The sequence below is a fragment of the Equus quagga genome, chromosome 9, assembly GCF_021613505.1.
Source record: "Equus quagga isolate Etosha38 chromosome 9, UCLA_HA_Equagga_1.0, whole genome shotgun sequence".
Lineage (NCBI taxonomy): Eukaryota > Metazoa > Chordata > Mammalia > Perissodactyla > Equidae > Equus > Equus quagga.
Window position 1 is genome coordinate 93,515,076 of NC_060275.1, and position 27,885 is coordinate 93,542,960.

General features: G+C 40.0%; 1 protein-coding gene across 6 annotated transcripts in view; it reads left to right on the forward strand.

Annotated features, from left to right (window-relative positions):
* PRLR (prolactin receptor) overlaps positions 1 to 27,885 on the forward strand; it is a 162,010-nt gene that overhangs the window by 81,335 nt on the left and 52,790 nt on the right. Inside the window, exon 1 of one of the 6 annotated variants that reach the window (XM_046671629.1) lies at positions 19,999 to 20,160. The exons of the other annotated variants lie outside the window; for them this stretch is intronic. The gene's annotated coding sequence lies outside the window, so the exon portion shown is untranslated. Of the gene's footprint in view, positions 1 to 19,998; positions 20,161 to 27,885 lie in introns of those variants that run through there. 6 annotated transcript variants of the gene reach the window in all.

Genomic DNA, 27,885 nt, shown 5'->3' on the forward strand with positions numbered 1-27,885 from the left:
GGACATGGCACCGCTCGTCAGGCCACGTTGAGGCAGCGTCCCATATCCCACAACTAGAAGGACATGCAAATAAGATATACAACCGTGTACATGGGGGGTTTGGGGAGATAAAGCAGAAAAAAAAAAAATAAGATTGGCAACAGTTGTTAGCCCAGGTGCCAATCTTTAAAAAAAAAAAATAGTGATTAGAATTTCTTCCATATTCTGATTCTTTTAAATTTTGGTTGTTTTAAGTTTGCCTCTCCTGATTTGGAATTCATCCTTTATTTTTGGTCCTGATTTTTGCAAAAGCGTTTTTCTCAACTAACCCTGAGCGCATCGTACAATCACAGCTTCTAGCTATCATGAGTCCCATTATCATTCAGTCCCCTCTTTAACTCTGTCTCCAAGACATAAAATTCTCTGATTGTCAGCACCTACTTTGAGTGAAAAATGGTTGAACTGTCTCTGTATTTCATTTCAGCACGGGAAAGAAATCTGCTTTTTAGAACTGTGCTTTCATAATTCCTGAAATGGGAATGATAGCAGATTCCTGTGAACCTGAGAAAGCATCTTATGCTTCCAGAAATGAGGGAAGAAATGAAGTAATGATGTCGCGTGGGCACAGGTGGAAGCAGTGCTACTGAAGCAAGCAGTAAATCTCAGCAAAAGCTGAGAGAGACGGCAACTGGCAGCAGAAGAGTGGGTCTCCTGGGAGCAGGCAGAGTCACAAACCTGACCAATCATTTTCCCATCTGTGGCTGTCCAGCCCCTATGATTGCATTAAATCTTTGCTTTACTTTCTAGCTGGGTTGATATAAGAAATTGCGAGACAAAAACTATACCAAGAATCAGGGACCTATGATGAGAAAGAAGGGACTGACTTTTAATGGCTTGGCAGATGGAGTAGTGTTGGAAGGAGGGGCCAGAGCTCACTTTAGCATCCTACTCTACTCCCCAACATCCATTCCCACCCCAGAAGTTTAGGGACTGGAGTAGGGTGTGTGTGTGTGTGTGTGTGTGTGTGTGTGTGTGTGTGTGTGTGTGGTGAGGTGGTTGGAGGTTCTTTTCTGTTCCCAGGCCAATTGGATGTCTCTACTTCCCTCTTATCTTCATCTTCAACTCTTTTCCAAAAGAATGAAAGACGTCTTGCTTCAGAAAGGTTTAGGGGGATTGAATAAGTGCATAACTTGCATTTGCTAAAAAAGCTGACTTGATTGCCCTGGTTAATTAAACAGTTGCTCTGGCAGAAGCACTACTCTCAGAGAATCACTGGGGCTGTCTTTCATCACTCCAAGCCTATTCTGAGGCCTCCATCCTCTCCTGCAGAGAGAGGAATAAAATTGCCACATTTCTAAACCATTGACAGCATGTGTGGTGCCCCACCCAGGGCAAGTGCGCCAGATTTCGTATTCTCAGGAGTTATAATGATGTCACACACATGGGGGAGACGTTGAGGTGTTCCCCAACCTTCAATTAGGAAATAGGTCACCAGCCATAAACTGAATGCAATGGTGTTTAAGAAAGAGCTCTGTTAAAGTGTGTCTCTTCTTAGGAATGTAAAGGCCTTTCTGGGAGGAACGTAGTCTCTGATTTAATAAAACAATGTGCACATTGCAAGGAGATGTGTGTTAGGAAGAAAATAGCTATACTCGAAAGCTGACAAGCCTGTATTGCAATTAATTTGCTTACTTGTCTGTTTCCCACTACACTGTAGGCACCTTGAAGGCAAACATCACATTTATTACATCTGTATACGATCCCTATTATGTCCTCCACCCAGCAGCTAGTGTAGTCCCTTCTAAATATTTGGTACTAAATGTGTCATATAGAATGCCTATACTGACTAATTGGTTGGTTGATAGAACCACCTCTGTCAGTGACTGGGCAAGTCTGGCTTTGGAAGAATACCATCAACTTAGATTTGCAGATGGTGGTGAAGGATTTGTGAAGATTCTCGGTCAATGAGTTCACACAATAGCTTACGGAAATTTTATGCACTCTGTGTGAGCAGCCATGCTCAAAGCAACTAGTAGCTTAAGCAACCTAATTAATTTGGAGGAAAATCTTTCACCACTCAACAACATTAAAATACCATCTGCATTGCCTGTATTTTGAAAAATATTTCAGTATGAAACCCAGCCCTTCTAACTCTCACTGAGCATGCTGGTTTGTTCATGATTCTTCCTCCTCCAGGCTTCTCCTCATGATTATTTTTATTAGGAAATGTTTAGTCAACATGTGTGGTACTTAGGACTAATTAGAGTTGGGAAAAGTGAGTGAGGAAGTAGCTACTGTTTCCTTCTGCTTTTAGTTGTTTTATTTCACTGATGAATGTTTCCCTCAACCATCCAAAAAGTCAACCAGATTCCAAAGTGATTTAGAACTCACCAACAGCCTTGGCTACAAAACTATCCCGTATGCTATCTGGGCTCTCTAGCTCCCTTAATGAGGAGTCAACTGCACGAGGCATTGAATATGACCAAACTTGCTCTCGAAATTGAAATGACTTTAGGAATGTAAAGGCCTTCGTGGGAGAAACTTAATCTCTAGTGTAATAAAACCATGTGCACATTGCAAGAAGATGTATGTTAGGAAGAAAATAACTATACTCAAAAACACTATGAGCACTATGAGGCCGATGCTCACTAATGCTTTTTTTCTCTTAAGTTGATGAGTCAGAAATAAACAAACCTTAAACTAATAAGGTAGAACCAAAAGAAAGCTCAGATTTATTATATTACTGTAGCCAAAGAAAGGCTAAGAGCAGTTAAAAGCTAACCTAGTATTACAAGATTTTCATTCCATGTGAGTTACAGGGACATTATCTGATTTGGGAACATGAAAGTCCACATAAATAACAAGTATGCTGTAAGAGGGAAGTTTTTTGCAATAAATGCCTGCATTAAAAAAAAAGAAATCTCAAATGAACAACCTCATTTACACTTTAAGGATCGGAAAAAAGGAGGACAAATTAAGCCCAAACTTAGAAGAAGGAAGGAAATAATAAATATTAGAGCAGAAATACAGGAAATAGAAAATAGAAAAACAATAGGAAAAAAATCAGTGAAACTAAGGGTTGGTTTTGGAAATATAAACAAAACTGACAAACCAATACCCAGACTAATTAAGAAAAAAAAGAGAGAAGACTTAAACAAATAAAATAGGAAATGAGAGAGGAGCATTACGACTGATACTACAGAAATATGAAGGCTCATAAGAGACTAGTATGAGCAGTTATACACTAAACTACTGGATAATCTAGAAGAAACTGATAAATTCCTAGAAACACAACCTGCGAAGACGAAATCGTGAAGAAATAGAAAGTCTGAATACACATACAACTAGCATGGAGATTGAATCAATAATCAAAACCACCCAACAACAAAAATTGCAGGGCCCGATGGCCTCACTGGTGAATTCTACCAAACATTTAAAGAAGAATTAATACCAATTCTTCTCACACTCTTCTAAAAAACTGAAAAAAAAGAATGCTTTCAAACTCATGTATGAGGCCAGCATTGCCCTAATACCAGACACCACAAGAAACGAATGCTACAAGCCAATATCCCTGATGAATATAGATGTAAAAATCCTCAACAAAATATTAGCAAACTAAATCCAATAGCACATTTAAAGGATCATATCCCACAAACAAGTGGGATATATCACTGAGACGCAAGGATAGTTCAATATATGCAAATCAATTAATGTGATATGCCACTTTAACAAAATAAAGGATAAAAATTGCTTGATTGTCTCAGTAGATGCAGAAAAAATGTTTGACAAAATTCAACATTCTCCCCTGATAAAAACTCTCAACAAGCAGAACAGAAGGAAAGGACCTCAACATAACAAAAACCATTATGACAAGCCCACAGCTAACATCGTACTCAAACGTGAAAACCTGAAAGCTTTTCCTCTAAGATCAGGAAAAAGGCAAGGATGCCCACTCTCACCATTTCTATTCAATATAGTACTAGAAGTCCTAGGCAGAGCATTCAGGCAAGAAAAAGTAATGAAAAGGAATCTAAATTTGGAAGGAAGAAGTAAAATTGTCCCTGTTTGCAGATGACGTGATTTTACATATAGAAAACCCTAAAAACTCCATGAAAATATTGTTAGAACTAATATATGAATTCACTACAGTTGCAGGATACGAAATCAATATACAAAAATCAGTTGCATTTCTATACAACAAACGAAAAACTATCTGAAAAGGAATTTAGGAAAACAATCTCATTTACAAGAGCACGTCAAAAAGAAGAAAATACGTATGGGGTAAACTTAACCACGGAGATAAAGCACTTGTACACTGAAAACTACAAAACCTTGATGAAAGAAATTAGAGAACACAAAAACAAATGGAAAGATAGCCCATGTTCATGGATTGAAAGATTTAATAGTGTTAAAATGTCCACACTACCAGAGCAATCTACAGATTCAACACAATCCATACCAGAATTCCAATGGCATTTTTTAGAGAAGTATAAAAAACAGTTCTATAATTTGTATAGAACCACAAAAGACTGTGAATAGCCAAACCAATCTTGAGAAAGAAGAACAAAGCTGAAGGCATCACACTTCCTGATCTCAAAATATATTACAAAGCTACAGTAATCAAAACAATATGGTACTGGCATAAAGACAGACATAGAGCAGAGGGACTGAATAGAGAGTCCAGGAACAAATCCATGCATATATGGTCAACCGATCTTCAACAAAGTTTCCAAGGATACACAATGGGGAAGAGATAGTCTCTTCAACAAATGGTCCTGGGAAAATTGAATGTCCACATGCAGAAAAATGAAACTGGACCCTCATCCTTACAGCATACACGAAACTCAACTCAAAATTTATTAAAGACTTAAATGTAAGACCTGAAACTGTAAAACTCCTAGAAGAACACATAGGGGGAAAACTTCACGTTGTTGGTCTTGTCAGTAATTGTTTGGATATGACACCAAAAGCACAGGCAACAAAAATAAACAAGTGGGACTACATCAATCTAAACACTTCTGCACAACAAAGGAAAAAGCAGTATGAAAGAGCAACATATGGAATGGGAGAAAATATTTGCAAATCATATATCTGATAAGGGATTAATATCCAAAATTTGGAATGAACTCCTACAACTCAACAGCCAAAAATAATAATAATAATAATAATGATAACCTGATTAAAAATTGGACTAAGGATTTGACTAGACATTTCTCCAAAGAAGACATACAAGCTACCAAAAGGTATGTGAAAAATGCTCAACATTACAGGTCAACAGGGAAATGTAAATCAAAACCACAGTGAGGTATCACCTCAGACCTGTCAGCATGGCTATTATCAAAAAAAAGAAAAAGGAAAAAAAAGACAACAAGTGTTGTCAAGAATGTGGAAAAGTTGGGACCATTGCACACTGTTGGTGGGAATGCAAAGTGGTGCAGTTACTAGGGAAAGCAGTATGGAGGGTCCTCAAAAAGTTAAAAATAGAACTACCATATGATCTAGCAATCCCACTTCTGGGTATATATCCAAAAGAATGTAAATCAAAATCTTGAAGAGGTATTAGCACTTCCATGTTTACTGAAGCACTGTTCACAGTAGCCAAGATGTACAGACAACCTAAATGTCCATCAGCAGATGAAATAATGAAGAACTGTAGTATCTACAGATAATGGAATACTATTCAGCCCTTAAAAAGAAAGCAATCTTTCAATATGTGACAACCTTGATAAACCTTGAGGACATTATGCTAAATGAAATAAGCTAGTCACAGAAAGACAAATACTGCATGATTCCACTTATAAGAGGCATCTAAAATAGTCAAATTCATAGAATGAAAAAGTGGAATGGGGGCCAACCCTGTGCCAAGTGGTTAAGTTCACGCACTCCTCTTCTGTGGCCCAGGGTTTCGCCGGTTCGGATCCTGGGCGCAGACATGGCACCGCTCATCAGGCCATGCTGAGGCGGCATCCCACATGCCACAATTAGAAGGACCCACAACCAAAAAACATATATACAACTATGTACCAGGTGGCTTTGGGGAGAAAAAGGAAAAATAAAATCTTTAAAAAAAAAAGAAAGTGGAATGATGGTTGCCAGGATCTGGGGGGAGGAGGTACTAATCAATGGGCATAAAGTTTCAGTTAGGCAAGATTAGTAAGTTCTGGAGATATGCTGTACCGTGTTGTACCTATCGTCAACAACAACGTACACTTAAAAAAATTTTAAGAGGGTAGATCTCATGTTAAGTGTTCTTACACAATAAAATAAATGTTTTTTGGAAAATGAGTAGGCTCTAGTGGGGGCTTAACTGTTTATTTTCCTATCTCAACTCCTTTTGCATTGGTCATTGATAATAAGAAATGTAGGCTATTTCTTATATTTTTTACACAGTTTTGTAAAGTGAAGTTTCTAAGCAAAGACAAATGAATTTTGTTTTGAAGTATTAAGCTTTTAGGTATTGTTTCATTCAGTCCACAACATTTGTTGTGAGCCGGCCATGAGCCAGGCACTCAGCAATGTTTTGGAGATACACAGGTGAAGTAAGACTCCTATCTTCAAGATGCTCATATTGGGCAAGGCAAACACCATTTTTTTTTTTTTTTGAGTTGCAACAATGGAACAATAATAGTGTGTACAAAGTGGAGTAGATGCATAGAGGAAGCAATGAAAATGCTCAAGCAGAGTCCAAATTACCCTCTAATATGTGCTGTACCACAAAGGGGCTCTTACAGGGTGAATTTTGTGGGAATAGGCAACTTCTGAAGATTCATCCAACCTTAAGGTTCTAAGAGCTTTGTAGAGTGGGGACTGCTGCCCTTAACCACAAAGGAAGGCAGTCATTTAGTGTGCGGTTGACATAAATTAGGTGTTGTCCACTTTTTCTTGTGGTGATTCTATCAAACAGAAGAGCAGACGCTGAAGAACAGCATTTCTCTTCTTGCCTTTGTTTTTTTCATGAAATCACCTTCAGGCCAACTGGATGCTCCAGCAACAGGTGTCAGAAAAAAACAGGTAGGTGTTTCCGTGTAGTCAGAGAGAGGCTGCACTCTGTTACCAGCTTAACATTTATGAAATCAATTTTCTGTACCTGCCAGATCAGGTGAATATGAGAACTAGGTTTCCACAGCCCATCATATTTGCTCCTGGGTAATTTGACAGGGCTGATATTTTCTCGCGAGTATAGAGCGGATAAGCACTCTTCTCCTAATATATTCATTCCTTGCCTCATCATGCTGGTAAATAATATGCATATGGTAATTTGAGAAACATAGTGTTCCCACGGCTCTTTTTTTTATTCCTGGAACTCCGTCTTTTGTAAATGCTGCAAAAATCAAAGGCAAAATTACCTCAAAATTTCATTTTTCCTCCTATTCTCACTTTTTGATGCCCACACAACACATATAGCACATACTTCTCTGTTTTGACCAGTGTTTTTAGACAGTATAGCCCCTTCTGTTCAGACTGGTAGTGGAGAATGTTCTAGAATAACTCAATGAAGACTCATTCATTTGTTGATTTACAAATATGTATTAAGCACCTACTGTGTGCCTGGCACTATGCTGAATCTTAAACATAGAACAATGAGAAAGATGGAAGCATCTGATTCAGGGGTCTGTTTTTATTTTTACTTTTTCAAACTTTTCCAAAATCTGTGGCATCATACAAAGACAAAAGAGAACATGAGATGGATGCCTTAAATAGAAATGGATTAATAGTGAATGAGAGAACTCAAAAGCTCTCCAGAACACATGACTTCGATCATCAGCCGTGAGTAAACTGATAAGCTGGGAAAAGAGCATGATTGGGCCCATGGATTTGGGGAGGAAGGCCCCATTTATAGACTTGGCATATTGTAAGCAGACACATAGATCAGTTTTCTTAGAAATAAGTGAATGTGTTTTACTGAGAAATGTGTTTTACTGAGAGCAGCACTTAATTTATGTGTATTTAAACTGTCAGAATGTTTTGTCCTTTGTGGTCAGTAATTGTTTCATTAATTCATTTAACAAATATTTATTGACTTACCACTGTGGATCAGTCAGCTGTTGTCACAGGCATTGGGAATTAAGGGTTCTACCCTCCTTGAGTTTACATTCAGATGAGAGGACAAGGAAAACCAATAAAGAGACAAAAAAAATATACCAGATATTAGAACTTGTGATATGTGCTATGAAGAAAATAAGCGATGTGGATGCGCGTGTGTGTGTGTGTGTGTGTGTGTGTGTGTGTAAAAGGACACTTTACATAAGACGATGGAGTGGAGCCAATTACGCAAATAAAGCAGGAAAACAATTTCAGGCAGAAAACAGAATATTTACCTATTGTTTCCAAAAGATAGCTCTGCGTAGACAAAAGCACTATACAATTATCCAAACCAGGAGATGACAATTCCTGCTGACCATGTGTTTTTATAAATAAAATTTTAGTTCTGTTTTTGTAAATAGAGTATTTCGGAACACAGTCATGCCTGCTCTTTTACTTATTGTCTGTGGCTGTTTTCAGACTACAACAGCAGAGCTTCATTGTTGCATCAAAGACGCTATGCCCTGCAAAGCTGAAAATATTTACTATCTGGCTCTTTACAGAAAAAGTTTACCAACCTCTGATCTAAATCACCAATAATCACTACATTCGTTGTCTTTCTTATTCTGTTGTCTTTAGCCCTGTGAGTTCAAACCAAGGGTTTATGGAAACTCTGTTAAAATGCACTTACTGGGGCCAGCCCAGTGGTGTAGTGGTTAAATTCTCACACTCTGCTTTGGTGGCTCATGGTTCGCAGGTTTGGATCCCGGGTGTGGACCTACATACCACTCATCAAGCTATGCTGCGGCAGCATCCCACGTACAAAATAGAGGAAGACTGGCACACATGTTAGCTCAGAGACAATCTTCCTCACCAAAAAAGAAAGAAAAAGCACTTAGTGAGGATAGCCAATGTTATTGAGTGAAGTTGTCCCAGGCACTCTTTTAAGCACTTTACATGAGTTGCATTACACTTAATGCTCACAACAGCCCTATGCAATGGGCTATTATCTATTATCCCTCCAGCTTACAGATAAGGAAACTGAGACACAGAGAGGTTAAGTAACTCATTTGATGTCATATGGCAAGCAAGTGGTGGTGTCAAGATTCAAAACCAGACGGCCTGATCATAAACACTATCCTAAACTGCCTTGATGATTTTAACATTCTGCAACGCCACCACCATAACAGACCCCATTGCTTAAAACTGCCTATCTACTCCTAATTTGCACGAGTAAACAAACATCTTGCTCCAAAGAATTCACAACTTGCTTTGGAGCCAGATTTTACAATTCTTCCTTGCTCAGCATTCAGAATATAAAGAAAGCTTTCAAGAAATGATATAATGATATGAGGTGGACATGATCCCTGTCCTCATGGAATGGTGGGGATAGGAACCAGTAAAGAGAAAATGAACATACAGCATAGTGAGTGTTATTGTGAATAAAGTGCAGGATGATAGAGTAATCCAGAGCCATGGCACTAAGTGGGGGTGGAGAGCAAGGTCAAGGAAGGCTCCCTAAAGGACAGATTTAGAAGGTAAACTTTATTGGACTTGGAGTATGGGGAGGGAGAGGATTGGAAATTAAGGAGTCAAGGATGACACCTGGTTTCATCACTAACATTTTGTTGAATTATTAGCCTTTTCTCAGTATACATTTCTGTACACATCTGAAAATGATATCCATCCATTCCAATTAAGACACATTCTGTAACCTTTCATGGATGCTATTGTGTTTCAAGATAGCAAGAGAATCGATCCAGCCTCACTTTGCTGTTAACCAGCTGGGGGATTTTGGAAAAATTACTGAACTTTGCTCAGCCTCAGTCTGTTCGTCTTCATAAGGATATTGAACAAAATGATTTTTGTGGTTCCTTCCACCTCTAAAATTCTACCTTTTTAAATCCTATCCTTTTTATAATGGTTTCCTAATTTCCATGGCTTCATGTGGAATTTCCCAGTTTTGAACCTTAAGATGGTATATCTGTTAAAATTGTATTACACTGTGTGTCACACCAAATCTGACTGACGAGGAACGAAAGCAAAGTAGGGCTTTTCTTTTTCTCAGACATCCAGGATCCCAAGTCAGCTGTTCCATCTCCAGCTTTGAGTCTGGGCTCCCAGCAAGAAGAAGGGATATATCAAAAAGGGCAAAAGTCAGGGGCTAGCTGAATTGACTTTCTTTGAAAGAGCTTTCCCAGAAATTCTTAGTGGCATTTGCTGAAATCTCATTGAGCAGAACTGTGTCCCATGGCCACCCTAGGTGTAGGGGAGGCTGGGAAATACTCTTTCCTTCAGTTGGGTACACTGATGCGCTAAACAAAATGAGGATTGTTTGGGTAAGGAAGAAAGGGAGAAGAGATGTTGGCTAGGCAACTTGCATCATTTGCTGAAGGTTAGTTAGATGTAATATGCAAAATATTTAAAAACAGGTCTAGCATAGCCACTCACCAATCAGAACAGATGCTGCTCAGCACCCTGTAGCTGTACATACCAGCTGAATGGCAGCCCTCACGTTTTTCTGCTTGGCATTACAGATACGCATCGCTTAACAACAGGGCTCCAATCTGAGATGTGCATTGTTAGGTGATTTTGTCCTTCTGTGAACATCATAGAGAGTACTTACACAAACTTAGATGGTATAGCCTGCTACACACCTAGGCTGTATGGTACTAATCTTACGGGACCACTATTGTGTATGCGGTCCGATGTCGTTATTTTATTATGCAGGACGGTATAGTCATTGCATATAGTTGTCATCCCTCCTCCTCCCAAATAATGAGGCCTAAGTCCATCAAGGACAGGGCTATCTTTTGCATATATTCTTCCCATTTCCCCAGAAAGTGACATTTACGTACAGTAAGTGTTCACATTTGTTGAAAGGAGTTGAATTATTCATATTATAATCCAAGGACGAGATAACCAGGCAAAGAAGTGTTCAAGTTATTACCTATTCTGTTTCCTTGGACATGAGTGACTCCTAAGAAAGGTGACTGTACAATCCTAAATGCCACAGTACAATTGATGGTAACAGTAGCAGATGGATATGGACTTTGAAGGTTGTTCGATTTCTTACAACTGTTCAAAGGATTGTCATAGATTTAGAAAAGTAAAAAGAAGTCTTTCTGAAATGAAAAGCTTCAGGCATAATAGAGGTTCAGAAAACTTTTTCTTCATTTCCTAGGTTGAATAGAACTAATAAGGAGCCCCTTCCCAACCCTGTTAATATAAAGAATCAAATAAAATCGGTTACTTAAAGAGTTGCGTCTGGTTCTTCCAGCCTGTAATAAACTCAAATCTTGAGTAACCATAATGCTCAAAGACTGGGATGGAGCATTTTACTTAATTTAATTTTCTTATAAATTTGACATTAACTCAAAAAATTCATGTATCAATCCTTATTCTTTTAAAAAGAAGTTGTATGTTTTATGTTCATGGTTTAATTTTCACCAGTTAAATTTTTTCAAGTGCTTTTATTTTTTCTGCTTTACTCATTTTTAAAGGATGTTTCAGTTTCTACTGCATTTTTTCATTTGCTCTAATTCTCCAGTTTATTCTCCATTTCATGTGTTTCTTGGAATGCAGTGCAAGGACATCCAAAATTATTTGGAAAATTAATGGGCTACCAAGAAAAAAAAGATATATGTAATATCCAATTTCCAAATTGGGTTTGGCAAGACCTATCTTCGAATCATCATTTCCATTAAAACACCTCTCAAATGCAAATTATTCATTCTATGGCATAATAAAGGTTAGACTATCATGGATGCTGTGTTTCATTACTTCATCTTTAACCTCTTGCTTTGGCTCCTTTAAAATTTGAGGTATGTACTTACATCTGTGGTCCTCTAGGGAAATCTCTATTTTTATGTTCCCACCTGGCTAACTCTTTATTAATAAAGTATGATGAGTTATCTTCTTTGTAACGTACACCTTCAATTCTAAGACGAACATTTTTATTTTTACACATTTTATTGTCTTCGAAATTGGGATACATCTTTAAATCTGGGGCATATTATAATTTAATTGGAAGATTTTTTTTTCTTGGCAGTAAATAAAATAATAGTAGCAAATAAAACAATTGATAGCTTCTCAGCTGCATTGAAATAATCTCCAACAGTAACTGTACTTTTAAGAATTTCTGAATGATCCAGGCACTTACTCTGAACTGTACAATTGTTCCTGACTGGTGTCATATTATATCTTAACCAGAATGAGGTTTAAATCTTTGAAAATAGGAAATAATAAGTGTATAGACATTCTCCCTTTTGATTCCCTACACAGAATGGTTTTCTCAACTACAATTTTTGAATCTCGTTGACTTATGTCTTGCAAATAACTAACAAAACCAAAATATACATCCGTTTTAAAGCATGTCCTGTTTTCCAAAAATTTCCAATCCTCCTTTCACTCCTCCTTCACCAAAACAGCAAACAGATCACTAAGCAGCTTCCTGGCTGCCCATCTACTCAACAAGAATGGCACATTACCGTGATAACTTCTCTTTTTAAAATTGTGATAGAATATACGTAGCAAAATTTACCATCTTAAGCATTTTTAAGTGCGCAGTTCAGTAGCGTTAAGTACTTTCACATCGTTGTGCAACCAATCTCCAGAACTTTTTTCATCTTGCAAAACTGAAACTACTGTGAGATCTTTTAAAAGACACTTCTCTAGTCTCCAGCTTTTAACTACGCTGCCCTTACCATTTTCATCAGAACAGTTTCAAATACTTCCAAGCCTCAAACCAGAGGTTTTAGTCCTAGCCCACTCCAGATTAAATCATTAAAATTTTAAATATTTTTTCAAACTTTATTCTCTTTAAATATGTGTGCGTGCAAGTGTAAATGGCTGTTTTAGTCTATAAAATTGGATTAAACATTTTGCTATTTTAGCACTTTAATATTTCAAATGTTTCCTACTGGTTGGCTCCTGCTGAAAAGGAATGCGTCTTTCCATTAAACGAGCTGACACATTACGGTAATTGTCTCCACATCTCATATCTTGTCTTGCCTAGTTATTTAATGATGCTAGGTTTCTTTGAAGTCAGAGAATGGCCTTTCACGGTACACATTCAAATGTGGAAATGAATCAGATAACTGTATCCTTGTTGAAGGAGATTGTTTTAAAACACATGAACCAATAGGAAGACAGAATCGTGGGAGACGATGGTTTTCTTACTGGATTTCTAGGAGCCCTAGACCTCTGTGATGGTGCCCCCCAGAGGGGACACAAGGTTTAAACAGGAGGCCAAATGTATGAGACTGTCGCATGTTCTTTCTTGTCCCCTTTCAACTACTCTTATCTGTTTTATATTTTGAGATCTCACATAGATTTTTCCATAAAAAAAAGAAAGCTATGCTGTTTTTAAAAAGTTTTGAAAAGTGGAGAAAGTTCAGACTTTTTATTTAAACAGATGTGGGATCAAATGATAACCTTAAAACTTGTGTAGTCTTGAGACCAATCACTAACCTCCAAGCTTCATTTTCTTTGAGTAGAATGAGGACAGTGAAAGCTATTATCTTTAAGTCACTGTAAGGATTAAAAAATAGTCATGCGCCACATAATGATGTTTCAGTCAACGATGGGTCGCATACATGCAGTGGTCGCGTAAGATTAGTACCATGTTGCCTAGGTATGTAGCAGGCGATACCATCTAGGCTTGTGTAAGTACACTCTGTGATGTTCGCACGACAATGAAATGGCCTAAGGACACATTTCTCAGAACATATTCCCGTCATTAGGCGACACATGGCCGTAGAGTGTTACATATGCCTCGCATTCAATTCACATCCTCAATAACTTGGTTGAAGTATCCTGTGTCAGACGTCACAGGGTACTAGACGTCACTGATCCACAGTCATTGATGTGATGTCAGCTTTTCTCTTCTGTCTGTCTCCTACCCATCTGCCTCTACTATAGGAGCCTAACGAAGAGTTTTAGGTAGGTGCTTTTTTTTTTCCTGTGAGGCAGTAGTTCTCAAAGTGTGGACCTCAGACCAGCAGCATCAGCATCAGCTGAGAATGTATTAGAAATGTAAAATCTCTGGTCTCACCCAAACCTATGAATCAGAAACTCTGGGAGTGGAGTTTAGCCATCTGTGTTTACCTTTCAGGTGATTCTGATACACACTGAAGTTTGAGAACCACTGTAAAGAATAGACTCACATGGACTGACCCCCTACAGGGGAGCAGGTGAGGTATGGGGTAGGCCAGTCAGCAGCAGAGACAGGAGTCTAATAAGAACTGGGTCTCTCAAACACTGGAAACCAGATCCAAGGTCAGTTCCATGGACCTCAGCAGCTGGCGTGGATAGGTCTTCACCCTGCTGCCACCTTCCCCATGAATCAGTCAACTTCTGGAGCAGTAGTTCTCAACCAGGGGCAATATTGCCTCCCAGGGCATTTGGTAATATTTGGAAACCTTTTTTACTGTCATGACTGGAGAGTTAGTACTGGCATCTAGGGAGTGGAGTCCATGGATGCTGCTAAACATCCTACAATGCACAGGACAGCCCACAACAAAAACTATCCAGTCCCAAATGTCAGTAGTGTTGAGGTTGAGAAGCCCTGCCCTAGAGATCTTCCTCCTGATCGACTTGCCTCTCTTCCCACAACTGACTAACTTCTTTACCTCGTACTCTACAAGCTCTTAGACTGGCCTCTGTGAACCCTAAGGAGGTCCGTGGATGGGCCTCAAGGAGGCCATAAATTCCCGAAAATGCTTGCAAAACATTGTCATTGTGTGCGTGTGTATATTTATTTATTTATTTATTTATCTCGTGTGTGTGTGTGTGTCTGTGTGTGTGTCTGTGTGTGTGTGTATGGTAAGGTTTGGGAAAGGGGCAGTGTATGGATTTCATCAAACTCTCAAGAGGTTTTTCTATGCAAATTCTATGTGTTATTTCTCTACCTCAGAGTTCTATTCATTCGCCACTTCAGTTGGCTAGTGCTTTCAACTTACCCTGGAATCATGTCCAGGCTGCTGCCTTTCTACTCCATAACTTCTCAGCTTCTGCTCTTACTGCTGCTTTCTTTTTCTTGTTACATTTCCCAGTTCAAATTCCCAAGACAAGGAGTCTGAGTATCATGGCTTTCCCATCTTTGGACAGAGCTTGTCACATGGGATTCCTTCATGGGCCCCTGACAATCACATACAATAGCTGCTTGGGATCCTGGGCAGATCCACAGCAAGATGAAAAAGGCCAGTGAGGAGCAATGGCGCTCGGGACAAAATATAGATGTCAAGGCAGGCTCCTTCAGAATGAGCACTGGTTGGGCCACGCACCACAGTCACTATGTCTAACAAAGATGGTGAGATAATCCAGAGGTTGGATTCCGGCTAGAGAAGCTACAAGGTCGTCTGGAAAAGCAGGAAGGGCATGGGGTCAATTTTAAATAGAATGCAGAGGGCGGCAAGGACAAGCAGAGGTCCAGAAGCTGGTGAGGAGGGTTCATGGAGGCGAGTGAGAAACGTAGGTCTGGGCACAAGGAAGAAGGGTCAGGGCTCAAGTGGTCAACATAATGAAGACAGAATAAGCGCAGAGGCAGAAGCAGAAATGGATCAATAAAATCAAACAGATCAGCAACGTTGAGGCCATTGTGTCTCCCTGTTGCTGACTTACCAGAGGCCTTTCTTTCTCACCAGAAGCCAATCCACATAAAAACTCGGTCAAGAGGCTTGTAGGACAAGACAGCCGGAAATGTTGGATGCGCTGAGGAAGCCGTGGACAAGACAGGAAACAGCTCTGAGGGATTTGTCTTGTCCTTTGGGCCACTCGTCCTCTATGTGCATTCCTTCTCTCTCTGTCCCTCTCTCTTTCCCTTCACTTTTCCCATAGATGGTTTCACGAGCACAGAATTATTTTGTTTTTCTGACTGAGTAGTAAAGAAGTTTGTTTCCTAATTCCTAATTTTAAAAGAAACAGAATAGAACTCTCTAAGAAAAAAGAGCACAAAACTCTAAATCACTTTAAATTATATTTTTATTCATGTAGTCTTAAATGGATTATTCTTCTTTGGGTCAGTATATTCACAGAAAAAAAATGGTCCTTGACTCAATCTTTTACAGATGGCTTGGGTAACTGGGATGCATTATGGCATCCCCAAGAAGTACCTTAGAACAATGATTCTCAAACTTTGTCACACATTAGCATCCTGATGTTCAGGTGGTGGCACCCCACACCATTAAATCAGTGTGTTTGGTGGCAGGGGAGCCAGGAATCAATACATGTTAAAGTTTCCTGGTGATTATAATGTGCAGAAGATTTGGGGAACCACTGCCTTAGAGGTTGTTTTAATAAAGCCCCCATATTGACTTGCTAGCTTGCCACTTAACATTTTACCAAAAAAGTAGATTGTGACAGAAAGCACTTTTCTTATTCAGTTAATTGAAGTAAATTGAACCTGTGTTCTAATTTATTGCCAGGAGGCGACCAGCTGTGTTGTTGCTTACTTCAGTCAAAACAGTGGTGGGACTGGCATTTTTGGCATCCTGTAGTCCAAACAATTGATTTACCAACTGATTTTTGGTTGTTAGTTTAATCTTGAAGTTTGTAACTTGGTATTTTAATTTATTCAGACCTGATTTTGGAGCCTGGGGATTTTCTAATTTATTCACCACCTGTTCTCCAGAGTCATTGGAGAACAATGAGGGCTCCCCTGTGCCAGACCTTTGTGTGATAATCTAAGGAAAAAGTAGCCATCAGAACCCCTCAAGCAACACCTCCCCATCTCAGTGAACATTTCAAGAGCTCACCCCATTCTAACACTGTCTCAGCTTCCTGGTTTGTTTTCCTCTTCATATGTGAAGAGTTTTGTTATTTGTTTTTTAATAAACAATTGGAAAGACAATAGGGCCTGTTTCTAAGTGCATTCTATTGTGATGGCATATTCTCACAACCACCAGGCAAAAAAGAGAATGTGTGACCTTTTCTGTGCTCCTAGTGACTGTGTCCTTTGCTAGCTCATCGCTCCTCATCTGCTAGTATACAGCCTTTAAGGAGAGAAAGCAAACCCTGTAAGGAAAGGATTGGACTTAGGGCAGCCCAATGTCATAGGAAAAACCTAACACACAACTTAATGGTCTCTGAAAGCATGACAGATTAGTAGAAAGAAAATTTAGGCTAGTGGGTCTCTATTTCCACAGAGGAAACAAGCTTAAAGCACAGTTAATTGGGAATTTAGTGAGCCAGAGACAATAACTTGGGAATTAAATAATAGATTTGACTACTAAGGAAGCCTGTGGCATCTCCATTCCTCAAAAGACAGTCTGCTGTGGAATGGGGATCAGAGGGATGGGTCACAATCCTACCTTGGCCTCTAACTTGCCGCATGATCATGCATATTACATGACTTTTCAGGGCCTCAGTGGCCCCATCTGTCAAGTGAGAAGTTGAGCTGAGTGATTGCCAAAGTCCCTCATTACGCACTACTGCACTATAATATTGAAAAACAGGGCCAGTGGCCAGCCCCAGAGGCCTAGTGATGACGTTCCGTGCACTCCACTGCGGCAGCCCACGTTCAGCTCCCAGGTGTGGACCTACATCATTAGTGGCCCTGCTGTGGTGGTGGCTCACATGTGAAAAGAAGATTGGCGATGGATATCAGCTCAGGGGAATCTTCCTTAGCAAAACCAAACAAACAAAAACAAAAAACAGGACCTGTGGCTTTCTGTCCTGAGTAGGTATTAATAGAAGCTGATTATCTGAGGTTCCTTCCAGCTCAAGAATTTACACACTAATTCACCAATTTGTTTTCTATTTTCAATGACAAAAATATAATGAGATTCATTAGATGACACCAAAGAATTATTAATAATTCCATTAGATATGAAAATAACACTATAGTTATGTAAGAATATGGTCATAATTGCTACATATCAGACTGAAATAGGTAGGGACAAAATAGCATGATGTCTGGAGTTTGCTTTTTAAAAAATAATAAAATAGGGGCCAGCCCAGTGGCACAGCAGTTAAGTTTGTGTGTTCCGCTTCGGCAGCCAGGTGTCGCTGGTTCAGATTCCCATTTGTGGACATATGCACTGCTTGTCAAGCCATGCTGCAGCAGGTGTCCCCTGTATAAAGTAGAGGGAGATGGACATGGAAGTTAGCTCAGGGCCAGTCTTCCTCAGCAAAAAGAGGAGGATTGGTGGCAGATGTTAGCTCAGGCTAATCTTCCTCAAAAAATAATAATAATAATAAAATAAAATAATATATCCGGATCTCACAAGGTGCCTTTTGGGCTGGCAGCCTTTCTCAATATGGACTCTATGTTCTAGAAAAGGAGTCAGGAACCTGCAGATGTTGATGGTCTGAGTGTTCTGGACACAAGGCCAAGAGTCTAGATGCTTTAGAGGGCACAAAAATCTTTTCCTGAAGATCTGGGATGTGGAGGTTGAATTAATTTACCTTTTCCTTCTTCCATATTATACAGATAGGTTGGCAGATGAAAGCAATTTCCCCTGAAGATAATGAAAGCCCTGATAGGTTTTAGTGACTTTGCTGGGGACACATACTAATGGCAACATCAAAGCCAGAATGAGGATTGAAGGGTGACTACCTCTCTTCCATACCTCCTTCCACTCCTGCTGGGGAGTATCACAAGTATAAATATGCTTTTGGCACCATTTGTCCTGTGGAATTTTTGCATCTGTCCAGTACTCAATCCAGTATACCATCTAGTAGCCAGCTTTGGTGGTCTAGTGGTTCAGATTCGGCACTCCCACCACCACAGCCGGGGTTCATTTCCTGGTCAGGGAAACATGCCACCCGTCTATTGGTTGTCATACTGTGGTGGCTGTGAGTTACTGTGATGCTGAAATCTATATGAATGATGTTTCAATGCCAGCAGAGTCACCCATGGTGGACAGGTTTCAGTAGAGCTTCCAGACTGACAGACTAGGAAGAAGGACTTGGCTGCCCACTCCTGAAAACATTGGCCACGAAAACCCTGTGAACAGGAGGAGAGCATTGTCTGATAGAGTGCCAGAAGGTGAGGGAATGATACAAAAAGATCGGGCAGGGTTCCACTCTGCTGTACACAGGGTCGCTAGGAGTTGGAATCGACTTGATGGCACTTAACAACAACCAGTATCCAAGTCTCCTTAATCATTTTTAAATCTCCCTCTAGTGGTTGGAGCTGTCCTTTAAATAAAAATTAACAAGACCTCACAGCAGTGAACTCAGAGCACCATCACTGGCCTCTTACAGAACATTAGCAACTTTCCCACTGGAAGGGGCATGGACACTGCACCAGACTAGGACATGTGCTGTGTCCACATTAGTCAGGCTGACCAAACCCTTTACATTCCAACTATTTTCACTGATTAAAAAATGCTATCAAATTTTAAATTGCTTCATAAAAATGTATGAATTGGTCACAGTAAAAGTGTTTGTATAAGCCCACTCAAATACAAACCATCTGACATGGTGAGAAGGTTTCCAGTTGTGTCCTCTGTTGTGGCTAAGCTCCTGACTTTACACAGTGTTAGAGCTAAAAATCCACTTCTGTCTGGAAAGTGATTTTTGCCAAGGATTGAGAGAACAGCCCAAGCTCTGTGCCTAGTGCCAGCCCCTTCAGAAACACATGTCCCATCCTGTGTGACATGCTCCACAGAACCCAAGTGATTAGATGCTGCCAAGGCAGTGATGGCAGAGCAGCCTCAAGCTTGCAGTGGAAAGGGCTGCTCAGGATTCCTGACATCCCCCAGGGCTGGCCCTGACTCTGTTGGCTCTTCCCCCTCTCAGTTCTTGCCCCTCTGCCAGCCTCATTCTCTGCTCTGCCAAGAAACCACATTTGCTCTGAATCTAGCCATTTTGATGTTGCAGGTGATCTGAAACCAAATCAAGCTAAACCAAACAAATCCAACCAACCACCATCGCAAGCAAGTTATCCAATTATTGGTTTTTGCAATGGGGGAGGGGCCATAAGGGCCATGCATATCACAAGACAAACATTAAGCTGCCTGAAGAGTTAGTTTGCTGAGGGGTAACCGGCAAACAGGTTGGTGCTCATCAGAGCTGCACAGACTGGTCACTGAGGATGTTGGGAGCCGGTTAACCCTACCGGGCACCCCTGGTAAATCTAGCAAGCTCTGTGCTTTCGCCCTCTGCATTCTGAAGCAAGCATCCAAACTTTGCCTGGCTTGTGGCATGCCCAGGGTAAGTCACCGGGCTTCTTGGATTCTAGGTGGATTTTCTGGGGCCACAAACTCTCTTCTGTCTCAAGTGTGTTGAGGATCAGGTCCTCTGGGGAGTGGGGGGACAGTGAAAGTAGGTTTGCAGAACCCAAGCCCCATAGCCCATCTCACCCCACTGCTTGGCACTTTCCCTGCCTTCTAGGGTTGGGAAAGGGAAAGTGGAAAGGAGTTCAAATACTCTGTCACTGACAGAGGATAGAAGGTGAAGGGAAGAGGAAGAAAAGAGAAGGGGAAATAGGTGTCAAAGGGAAAAAAATTAATAGTGAGTAAAATTACATTATACGATATAATGATCTCTGAATAATAGAGGGAGTAGAGTTAGCCAAGATACTGGAATATTTGCAGATTTCAGGGCCTCCTCCTATCTTAAAACCAGCTGACCCCCAACTCCACATTTGCCATGCTTGATCCCTTGACATTTGTGTAAATCCTCGCTACCCCTCTTGGCCCAGAGACGCGGAATGTAGAGTAAGGGTTCTGCTAGACTTGCACAAGTCCATGATGGCTTATCTCCTGGCAGCGCATTCAAGCATGCAGGAAAGCTGAGTGGAGAACAGGACTCTCTCAATATTTAGAAACCGGATTAGGATTTCTGACAAAGGATACGATTTTGCCGTTGACTTAGTTGCTTGTACAGTAAATGAAGCAAATCAAAGATACTAAGGAGAGAACTTTTTTCTCTTGACGCCTAAATGTCAATCCTAGTTTTTCAGAGTTCTTGCAGTTGGCATTCCGGCTCCAGTCTAACTCCTGCTGTAGTGCAACCTTATTGAAATAAAAGCTGCCTACATTTCTGTCCATCACGTTCTGTATTTATTAACAAGTCCTGTTCCCTTTGCAATCTGGAGCCACAGAGGCCCTGTTCTGAATCAGCTGTAATTTGGAACGGTGGGTCCTCGGCAGCAAGGTTTTAGAAGAGAAAGAAAGAGAATTCAGGGAAGGGGCCAGACGTGGAATCAGATTTGGTTTCCTGAGAGTTGTACTTAATAAATGGATTGCCGATTATCTCTGGAACTCAGACTTTCCAGGAGTCAAATACTTGAGGGACAGGTTAAAAGTGAGGACAAGATTAATTATCAAGGCTCTTGGGGGCTGGGGGCAGGGAAGAGGGGGGATAAACGCTTTCATCACTTTATTCAAAAAGAGTGTTGCTGGTAATGAGGGCTGCTGAACGTGAAAGAATATCTATTGTCATTTTCCCAAGTAAGCAGAGGAAATAACACGCTAGTATTTCTTTTAAACAGCTTTACTGTGATATAATTTACATACCATAAAGTTTACCTGTCGAAGTATACCACTCAGTGGTTTTTAGTACATTTACAGAGTTGTGCAACCATCATCATAATCTAATTTTAAAACATATCATCACGCCAAGAAGGAACGTAGCGCACCTTAGCAGTCGCTCCCCAGTCCCCCTGCTCCCCGGCCCCTAGCCCCTGGAAACCACTGATCTATTTTCTGTCTCTGTTGATTTGCCTTTTCTGGACAATTCGTGTAAATGAAATCATTCTATATGTGCTCTTTGGTGACTGGTTCCCTCCACTTAGGATAATGTTTTCGAGGTTTGTCCATGTTGTAACATATATTAGCACTTCATTCTCTTTTATTGCCAAACAAGGTTCTGTTATAAGGATATACCACATTTTGTTTATCCATTCATCAGTTGATATAGAACACACTAGTATTTTAATTCAAAGAGCAAATTGCCATGATCTCTGTAATCGGAGTTGAATACCTTTTTAGCTGTAAGTATGAGTTAATAAAACAGTTAGTGATCTTCATATGTTGGATTTAAGGGAATTTAGTATTGGTGCAAAAATAATTTCTATTTAAGTTTGTGGAGAATGGATGTTTGCAGGATGACCTAATGATAATAGCGTAATAAGGTCATGATATTTATATTTGTGTTTTTCAGTTATCTTAGCACCATGGATCTGTGTTTAACAGTGTTCACTCCTCCCCTCTAACAAAACAAGTTTAGAATGTATGACTCTTTGTAATGACATGCACATGGAATATAGCACTTGCCTTTGTGTTCAGCCAAGTTCACAGCTGAGTTTGAGGCCAAGCTCCACAGCTGGTCTGCTAGAGGTCTGCTTCCTGTCCTGTTTGTTGTGTCAGTTTCTGTCTTTGCCTGCTTCCGGCTCAGGTACAAATGAGGAGGCATGGAAAAGAGGAGGGATAGGGAGAAACGAAGGTTTCGCAGGTCTTAGACATTGCCCTGGGATCCCTGCTCAAGCACGTCTCACTCAACTTGGCAAACCCTTGGTGCCCATTCTTCTTATATGGGGAGCAGTGGCCAGACTGAGGGCTCTGGACTCCTGGGATGGCCATTTCCTATCTTTGGGATGTTGGACAAGTACTTGATCTGTCTCTTTATTGTTCTCATCATCAAAGTGAAGATACTAATGGTCCTTATTTCCTAGATATGCTTTGAGGGTTCCCATAATTCCTGGCACATAACAAATGTGCAATTAGTGTTAAATGTTAATATTATTAGCATGTATTAATTACTTGCTATTTCCTGGATACTGTGCATACTGGATACTGATCCTCACAACAATCCAAAAAGGTAGCTAAAGGTGTTCCCACTGTACAGATGAAGAAAGTGAGATTCAAGGAATTTATATGTAATCCTCAAGGTCACATGGCTAGGAAGTGGCACAAGTCATGTTTATACTGCTTTTGGTCTGGTTCAAAATACGCACATCCATTGGACTGTGGTGCATATATGCAACGAATCAGGCTAGCCAATATGTTGTATACTGGGATATGGCCATAATAACACACACAAATTTGTTTTAATAAAAATGAATGATTAATGCAGTTGGGCCTCTATTACATCACCGAAACTCACAAGAAGGACACAGAAATAAGAGCCTGGGATGAAGCTGTTGGAACAAATAGAAAGCTTTAAAAAACTCAAAGTAAAGCAAATCATCTGGCTAGATGCTATGTCCTCCCAGCTCTGGGGAGCCAGACCCAATGGTTTGTGGAGACTAAAAGAAACTGCACATGGCACTCTCAGGCTAAAAATGGTATGTTGACTCATTCCCATTGGCTAGGGAATTAGTCTGTGGTGCCCATGTTGATACTCCAGTTCTGAACTTAATCGTTTAAGGTATTCCCATTACCATCACTACTCACCCACCAACAGCACTTTTAAATTAGTCTTAACAAAAAAGTAAACAGAAGCATAGTTTATCATTCAACTACCCCTAAAAAAAGCAACATCTGATAGTCAAGCAACTGGACTTAAAAACAGAAGTGTCAAAGTTGACACATGCTAATTATTTGCTGCTGCATGAGGGTCATTAGCTGTGTTGCCCAAAGAGCGAGGGAGAAAACAGTTCAAGATCCAGAGACAAATAGCATTTAGATGGTCCCCAACTGGCTGAAGGGAGAGGAAAACTAAAACAGATTTTCCTCCTAACATTTCCCTCTAAATAGTCTGCCTGATTATACAGCGTGAAATAGGAACAATTTTGGCTACTAATCCTAAATAATCCTAAACCTTGGCTACTAAAACCAGGAAATATTTGTTCTCTTATATTCGTAGGTAAAATGCTATTCTCCATTTAGATTACCACAATCTTAACAATCTGCTATTTTAATTAAAAGAGTGTGTTCTTTCCCCACTTACAATATTAGTGGCTTTAAACATATAAAGAATCTTTTCATAAACCCTTCATGAGGATTTAGAGATCAAGACAAAGTAACATTTTAAGAATGTTCTTAATATTGCAATCAATTGGGGATTATTTTTTTAAATCAATTCCTTGAGCATTCTGGACAATCTTTTCATCACTTGGAGGTTGTTTTGTATTATCCTTTTAATTCAGAGTGTAACCCTAGCTTTCAATGCTCTGAGCTTCTCTGGGAAGGTGGATTTCCACTTGTGGTCTCTGAGCTAAAATAAACAGAAAGCCATTTCATTCAGGTCCACCGCTGGTGGCCACTTCATCCCCATGTCCAACCCATGTTCACCCCAGTCAAGATGACTGTTGGCCAATTTGTGCAGACTCCCATTCATGCCATGGCTATTCCCTGGACTGGAACAATCCCTCTGCTTTTGAGCGAACCTGATTTGGTGCTGTTGTCCTTGTAAGATCCAGCTCTAAACTCTACCCTTCTCTGTCAGTCAATCAAGAATACCTGGACTCTGGTTCTTTTAAAATTATCAGTAGTCCTCTTTATTCATTTTATACTCATTCCCAAGATTTGAAGTAACCTGCTTTAGATATGGCTCTGCTGTACTGTGACCTTGGGCAGGTTATAACAATAATAAAACTAACCTGTCACAGTGTTTCTCTGTATACCATATACCTTCACTTATTAAAGTTATTACCCTCAGAGAATATCAATTGACCTCGATGCTTCTGATAAAGCTAGCAGGTGGAAAACACCTTGGAAAATAAAAGCAGTGGACAACTGCAACGGTAGCCCTGTTAATCTGTGGACTAGTAGGACTAGAGTTTCCATGTGTTGGTCTAACTTTGGTTTCAACTCTGGCCTCCAGAGAGGTTCCCATCCTGGATATTTGTCAAGAATGAGAGGTCAGAAATGCCAAGACCAGGAGGTCAGGGTGAGTATTCTGCCAAGGATCCTCATAAGGAACTTCTTGGAAAGAATTTTCCCAGCAGATATCTAAACCCTGAAATAGGGATTATAGACTACAGCTTAAATTTTAAGCCTCTGGTCTCCGAGAATCATGGCATTTTAGAGTTGAAACTCCCCTTACTGGTCTTCCAGCCTGATCCAATTTGCTAATCCCCCTAGGATTTCATATAGTCTCTGCTTAGGCATCCACAGTGATGAGGAGCATGTCTCCTACCAGAGTGGTCCATTTCATCCTTGGGGCATAATAATCATTGAAAAGTTATTCTTCCTCTTGAGTCCAGGCTTTCTGGCTTATTACATAACCCATTTGTTGTAGTTCTGCTCAGTAATGGGCAAATGGAATGTACAGCAAGGCACTTCACTATCCTTTTATTGAACCCAAATCTGCCTCCATGTAATTTCCATCAGTTAGAGGATCTCTCATCTTGTGCCTTTGGATACATTTTCTTAGTGACCATAGCAGCCCTGAATGGTCTCAGAGACAACACACAAAACCCCTAAGAGTTGGCACATCTTCCTTCCTACTCTTCTATATCTCCTCTATCTCTTCCTTTTCCTCTGACATTATCACTCAGCTCTCTTATAATTCTTCTGTAAACTAAGCATGAACTCATACACGGAATGTAGAGGATTCCAATTGAAAGAGCAGAGGAACTTGGTTCAAGCCCTGACAAATTTCTCTAAAGCCTCATGATGATAAATATTATTATTCACCTGGTGGGGGAGGAAGAGTATAATGCTAGAATATAAGTGAATATTCTTTATAAATTGAAATCTACTGTAAAGTCTAGAAGACCTCAAGCATCGTGTAGTCCTAGCTCCTTGTTTTATACTACAAGACATTAAACAGAGAAGAGATGTGACATGTCCAAGGGCCACAGGACCACTTAGAGGCAGAGCTAGAAATGGAACCCAGATTTTCCAATGCGCAATCCATTTCTTCCTCTACTGCCTCTCTGTTAAACAACAAAATCAATAAAATCATCCATGCACAGACCCTAAGGCGTACCCAATGCATATTAGATGCTCAATAATTATTTGTTGAAGAAATATGTTGAGTAAAAGAATGCATGAATGACTAGTACTTTTTTTCAATGATGACATTTTATAGGGTCCCTACAAATGTCACTTGTGTTTTTAATCATTTTTTAATTAGCTCTCTATTAAGAAGCTTTATTCTCAAAATGTATTTGTGAAGATTAAGTGAGACAATGCATTAAAGTGCTTAAAAACAGTACCTGGCAGTCAACAAATGTTAACTAATTATCTCTGTTTTCTAGCCATTTTTCTAAATAAGACCCAGCTGATGCTGCAAGCACTCACGCATCTGGAAAGGACTTTGCAATCTACTAACAAAAGGAATTCTGAAATTGCAAAAGTATTACTACTATTTGTCAGTTCCTACCTTGTGCCTTTTACTAAGCCACCCACCCCCACTCCTGGTACCTGGCACCCAAAAGGACACAAACAAAGTCCTGGATTCTTTCACTTCCTCCTCCGGGCTTGTGTTTACTCAGCCCCTGACCTTTGGGCTCTGTCTCCTCTTCCCAGTCAGCACTTGCCTATTGGATCTGACAATTTATTTGGCTTTACCTTGTTTGACCCTTAACTGTCTTGCTCCCTCTGTCAATCTCCATCTCAATCTCAGTCAAGGTTTTGGAATTTCCCTTTGGTTTCCTCCACTCCCAGGCATCCCGGTAGCTCTACTCTTGCTAAACAAGACCCCTTCCCTTGACCCAAGTTGGTAAGTTTGCCTCTGCCTTGTAGGGGGTCAGAAACTCTCCATATTGTAGCATTTGTTATAAATATTGATTTTTTGATATTTGGGGCTGGGCAATAGAACTTAGGCTCTTCACGGTTCTATTTTTCAGGAAAGGGAAAAAATGGAGTGTTGCCAAGAGTTATTTTTTCTTCTTTATTATTGTGTTAACTGAACTGGCTCTTTCCACCCCTTTCCATCTGCTGCCCCTGGTCTCCCAGTAAGATGAGCTCAGATTCAACCTGACCATGAAAAGTGATTCCTGAGTCCTTTATTGGGTTATTTTCCCTTCAAGGGCTTCACACAGGTATCCTCAAATCACCATGGTGATCTGTATCCGTTGCCAGAATGCTCAGAGCTTCCTTCTGAATCTCTGGGCATATCTGACAATTTTTCAAGACTAAAGACTAAACTTGGGCTAATGTTAGTAAGTAAACAAGAAAGAGCTTGGGTAAATTCATCAATTAGGATTATACCCGAAGTTCTGGTGTGGACAAGAAATATTGGCTATCTTTTTAATTTCTGTGTCTTGTGATGGATTACCATTTAATATCTTCCCATTTGTTAAGGGTATATCTACCCCCACTATATCCAACCCTGAATGTTAAGTTCCTCCAGAGCATGGGCTTGATCTGTTTATATTCACAGCTCTATCCTCAGCACCTAAAATAGTGCTTGGCCAATAGCAGGCAACCAATTAGTGTTTGTTGAATACTGAAGAAACAAATGAATAAATGCTTGAGAAGCAGGATAGAGTTGTGGTCGGACCACAGCATTTGGCATCAAAGAGATTCCAATTCAAATTTTGGTGATGCCACTTCCCAGCTATGAGAGTTCTCTGAGTTTGAATTTCAATCTCTTCATCAATAAAATGTGGGTGATAATAATACCTACCTCATATGTTTTAGGGGAGAATTAAACAAAATAATGCATGTAAAGTTCTGAGCACAGTACCTGGCATATTTTCAGAACTTGATAAACGTTGATTATGTCTATTCTTTGCAGTGAAAATCCTCAAATGTTGAAGCTTATTAGAGGTAATTGAACTAATTTAACATGCCTAGTAGTGATGAGTGTACTAAAGACATATTAGTCTAATTAATCTGTCAGCAAGATTTTACTTGAGGAGCCAAGTTGATGAAATATGTATTGGTCATACCCACCGTGTTTAAAGCACTACACTAGGCTTTCAAGAATGGCAGGGTGCAAAGATAGATATGATATAGTCCCTTCCTCCTAGGAACATAAATCTAGAAGACTGTCTATGTGTGCAGTATTATGCTGAGTATACATTAATATGAGTCATCT